This window comes from Coffea eugenioides, chromosome 5 (assembly GCF_003713205.1).
Source record: "Coffea eugenioides isolate CCC68of chromosome 5, Ceug_1.0, whole genome shotgun sequence".
In the NCBI taxonomy this organism is placed as follows: domain Eukaryota; kingdom Viridiplantae; phylum Streptophyta; class Magnoliopsida; order Gentianales; family Rubiaceae; genus Coffea; species Coffea eugenioides.
In genome coordinates this window covers 22,159,238-22,164,392 of record NC_040039.1, presented here as the reverse complement: position 1 = coordinate 22,164,392, position 5,155 = coordinate 22,159,238, and the positions used below count along the sequence as shown (strand labels likewise).

Sequence of the window (5,155 nt, the reverse complement as noted above, 5' to 3'; positions counted from 1 at the left end):
CTCAAGAAATCCATTTAACTTGGGCTTAAATAATGGGCCAACCCAAATAGTCCATTGTGAATTAATAAATCAATTAATTCACTCTAACTTAAATGGACACTATGAATTTAATTTGATTTAATAGCCCATATAATATTGGCCCAATTTGCCGGTCCAAAACATAATGGACTTCTATAATTTAATTTAATTTAATCAAGATCAATTTAATAAATCTCGACTAAATAAATTAAATAAATTTTCTTTGTCTACAGCCATGATTTGACAACATTGCCCTTCTTTTGAAACCAAAACCGCTCTATCTTGCTGCCCTTCTTCCTTGTCTTTGCGACCTATATAGTAAAAGAGCGAATGGGTTTGCTGAGGATGGTGGTTGCTGTGCTGAGGTGTCTCCATTTAATTGGCTGGAGTTTGGTCGTCATTCTCGTGCGCTTCGCGTGCTTCCGCCAAGAAGAGGAGAGCTGGACTTCCTGCTGTTGTCCGAGAAGAAGTGAGGAAGGACCTTCGATTTTGAGAAGGAACCGTTCCTCAGTGCCGTCAGTACGCCAAGAAGAGGAGAGCTGGACTTCCTGCTGTTGTCCGAGAAGAAGTAAGGAAGGACCTTCGGTTTTGAGAAGGAACCGTTCCTCAGTGCCGTCAGTACCCTTTCCCTCGTCAGTAGCTTGCTAGCTGAGCTTATGACGGTTGCTGATGGCTTGATCGATGGCAAGTGCTGGGTGATGGGCTCAATGTGGGTTGCCATGATTTGACAACATTGCCCTTCTTTTGAAACCAAAACCGCTCTATCTTGCTGCCCTTCTTCCTTGTCTTTGCGATTTGTGAGTCTCGCCTCTCCTCTGGACAGCTGCCGAAGAACACATTTTTTCTGGTGGGTAGACTTCCTCTCTCCGTAACAGCTCTTTTTGGTGGGATTTGACAGGGGTTGGGTTCGATGCATCAAAAGTCTCCTTTTTCCCTCTTTGTTCATCGACCGTCACTCTCTAACCTCTTAGAACAACTCTCTCTCTCTCTCTTTTATTTCATCTTCCCCCTGAGAGCAACAATGACCAAGATGGTTTTCTTCATCTTCCAAGCTCTCTCTTCTTCTTAGAGAGGCTCTTTGTTTTAAAGTTCTTCCCTTCCTGCCAAATTTTATTTAGCCCTTTATTTTTTAAAATTTTTTATTTGTCTAATATGCATAAATTTCTGATCTTGCAGGTGAAATATTACAAATTTTTTGGTCAGTCATGTACTGCCTACCGTGCTAATGTTAGAACCACTCAGTGTTCAGCTTCTAAACAAAATTGCTTTGCCGAGCCTGCAAATATTACTCTCGTCTTTCCTTCTGGAGGATTAGGTGGCTGTCAACATGAAGCATGTTGTTGGTAATGTGGCTTTGGCAAATATTACGCTTCTTCTTTCTTGATCTTGCCACCGGAGCTCTGTTCTATCTTCTACCGTACAACTTCTCCATGATTTCTTGTCTTCTTTCCTGGGATCAACCTGATTCTACTGATGAGACTGGTTCATTTCCCTGTTCCTCCTTCTTTCTTGCTATTTCGTACAATTTTTACCAAAACTATTTTCCCCCTGTGGTTGCTGCTGAAGCGGTGAAGCAGTGATTTGGTAATGTGGTCGTTGGGCTCCTAGCCCCGTTGATATTACCATTTTATCTCTTCTATTCCTCTTCGTTTCTTGCTTCTTCCTCTGTTGTCAGAGAGTAAGTGAGCTGGGGGGATTGGTTGTACCTTTGTAGAGCACCGATTGTGGTCTATCTTCTTTGTCATTCATTTTCTTTTCCCTTTTTTTTTCTTCCTTTCCATTTTCCACACCACACGATTTTTCTTTTGGGCAATGGGTTTAGTCTTATCTTTTGAGCTTCCGTACATTCGCTCCCTCATTTTTTTCCTCTCATCTGTCTCTCCTCTTCGGAAACTGGTGCTCCATTACAAAACCTCAAATCAGCTGAAATACAAGCCGAAAAGAAGATAAGCCTAAATCCATGGAAGCTCATAACAGTAACAACGATTTCACAGTAGGATGCATACTCTCCATCAAGACCCCTCTTGGAGAAGAATTTCAAGGCCAAGTCTTGACCTCTGACCGCTCATCCAACATACTTGTTCTTAATATCCTTCTCCTCCTGTTTTATCAAGATTTTCTCTTAAAAAGTTTCATTTTTTCTTTTCAGTATTTTCGCATGCATTTACAGTATTTATTATGAATTGGTAATTTTTCTTGTGGGTTTTGAAATTCTTTTACTTTGGATTTGAAAAATACAAGAAGGAATAAATTCAGGGTCACGGCCAAACAGGAATATTAGGCTATTGAAAGCCAATTACATCAAGGAGTTTACTTTTTTGGGTCATGGTGAAGACCCTCTTGATCTCAAGAAATGTTTTTATTGATCTTAATAATCTTCAAGCCAGAGAAGACTCTGCTATCACGCATTTCGAATTATTATTTTTTTAATTTCTGACCAAGTTGTGGATTTGGACTATTTTTTGATTATTGTGGTTGATTTTATAAGTGGCATTTTTCAGGCAAGTTGAGTTGGAGGCTGAAAGATTTAGGATTGCTGTTACAGCTGAAGCTCAGAGCATTTTTTATGCTCTGTCCAAAACGTAAGGTTTTTATGTTTGTCATTTCTTTATTGCTGTTTCATGATCTTCTATTACGGGTTTGACTTTCTCAATATGATTTTTTAGTATATTTTATGAATTTTTTTCTTTCCTCTTGTATTGGTTGAAAATATTAATTCTTTGCACTCTTGACTTATTATTTCTATTTTGTGATAAATAAGTTCTGGTAATGCAAAAAGCAGATTTTTGCATGAACTAGATGGCATGTTATTTCAAGAATTAACTGTGGTTATACAGCTTAAAGTGTGTATCGTCATAAAGAAATCTTTACTAATCAAAATAATTGTTTCCAGTAAAAGATCATTGATGTTGAGTAGATAGTATTGCTTCCATTTAAAGGTACTAGAAATTTTGTTTTTGCCTTATCTGCTCTGTTCGATGGTGCTGTGTAAGAGCTTTTTTTTTTTTTTTTTTGCCTTTTTTCGCTCTGTTGCTTTTTTTATCCTATTCTCACCATCCCATCGCCTCCTTCTCCCTTATTCCTTAGTACACATCTACTTCTTGTCTTTATTATTAACAATCTGCCTTCCTCCCAAAACTCCACCTCCCTCCATGTCTGCCTATTTGTTCCCGGTGTTTTACATTGTCGTCTTTCTTTTCTCAACTGTATCACAATCAATGCTTGCTGCCGACTCTTCTTCCCTCTCTGTCCCTCCCGCTCTCATTTCTTTGTCTGTTTAATTCAATTCGTCGGACTGAATTTCTGATTGATTAAGAAGATTAAAAAAAAAAATGGTGACCGTGAAAGCAGGGACTAGACCATCATGGGTGGGGCTTGAGGCAGCTGCTTGGTTGCAAATAGCATCCGGGAATGCATCCACTTTTCCTCTCTACTCCCACTCACTCAAATCAGTTCTGGGATTTAACCAGCATGCTTGGGGTGGCTAATGATATTGGGGAAAACATGGGTTTGCTTCCAGGCCATGCTTACAAGAAGTTTCCACCTTTGGTCATTCTCCCTATTGGCGCTTTTGCATGTTTCTTCGGTTTTGGGGTTCTCTGGCTTGCTCTGTCCAGGACTATTCCTTCGTTTCCTCATTGACTGGTAACATTCGTTTCCTGGTTTTTCTTGGGAAAAAATTGCTCATCTTAATTTGATTGCCTCCTTTTTATTTGGATAACTCTTTCCCTGTAAAGATATAGTCTTTATTTTGAATGGCTGTGGTATAATTTTGCTGACATATCCATCATGTATGCCTTATCATCGACTACCTTCACAGTTTTGATCTTTGATGATAATGGAGTCGAGAGAGTCTTTCCATGGTCTTGTATCTTCAAAGTTTATTCTGATTGTCCTGCTTGTACCTAGCATCTGCAGTATGGTTTTGTCTACAAACTAAATTCGCTTTTCTCTTGAAGTTCTTCATCACACATGTTCCAAACTTTTATTTAATTAAAGCACACTCTACATTCCTGCTAAACATGACTGCATTTCGATGAAATTAAGCATGCACCAAGTACATTATAAATACCCAACATCTATTATTGCTGCTACCTTTTCCCGCATAATCAGAGATTAATCGTTAACTAATTTCATATCAATGGCCTGTTATGGCATAAAACTCGAGTCCGCTCCCCCTTTATTCTCAGCGTACACCAACTTTATACCATGTATCACACTTCCATTGTCCTGTCCAGAATTGTTGCGTTAATCCTTCCAATTTTCATTTTCATGCAGACAATTGAATAAACGATATAGAAACAATTCAACAATGTCAAATTAATGCTTGTTGTAAATTTAAAAATGCCACAAATAATCAATCCTCCACAGAATAATAGAAAATATTAATAGTGTTTACTCATTGTTTAATACTTTTAAATCTCCCATTTACTTCTCCCAACACTCCATCCCATTTGTACATGAAGCAGAATCATACTGATGCACTTCAATTTTTTTCGCCTCAATTGTTTTCTTTTCGATCTTTTTCTCAGCACCACCATGTTAGATGCACACCTTTATTTGCTCACGCTTTCTTATGATGCTGCCTATTTAAAAGTTTAATCATTTTATAACGAAATAACTTAAATGCAATTCATCCAAATCATGATATCTCCACTTATGAATTTGGGCATTTTCCGGGCAACATGAAATTAACACCGTGCAACGCGCGGTGGTCCCCTCCTAGTCCAAGTAAAATAGTCTATGGGTAACAGTTCCAACCACATTCGTCTATTTTGGGTATTGACACTTTTGACTATTTCGGGCTACCGGCTGTCTTGCAAGAAACTGTATGACTATTTAAAATGTTGAAATTAGAAAAGTGGTGGTAAATGATAGAGATGACAGGCTTGTCGGATGATATTCTCGTAGGAGATTCCAGAGAGTTGTAGGGAGTTTAGTACTTAAAATATGACATTTGTTTAGTTAGACAACTGCATGTAGAATTACCAAGCCATGCTGCACAATTTGAGTAGAATTTTGTGAAGAGTGTCCTTCAAAAACAGTATGCATCGACACATAAGTTGGTCAAGTGAAAATGAAGTAGCCAATGATTGGACACAGGAAATAAGCTATCACTTGCCTCAAGACATAAAAT

At 38.3% G+C, this 5,155-nt stretch overlaps 1 long non-coding RNA gene across 2 annotated transcripts; it reads left to right on the top strand.

Moving 5' to 3' along the window:
* The first annotated feature begins 353 nt into the window (after positions 1-353).
* On the top strand, positions 354-4,692 carry LOC113772163. 2 transcript variants are annotated; one of them, XR_003468492.1, is made up of 4 exons: positions 354-865; positions 1,195-1,361; positions 2,520-2,600; positions 3,370-4,692. It is a non-coding gene; the product is annotated as an uncharacterized LOC113772163 (long non-coding RNA). The 2 variants fall into 2 exon arrangements; XR_003468493.1 differs by lacking the exons at positions 354-865; positions 1,195-1,361 and adding an exon at positions 2,170-2,346.
* Positions 4,693-5,155: the final 463 nt, after the last annotated feature.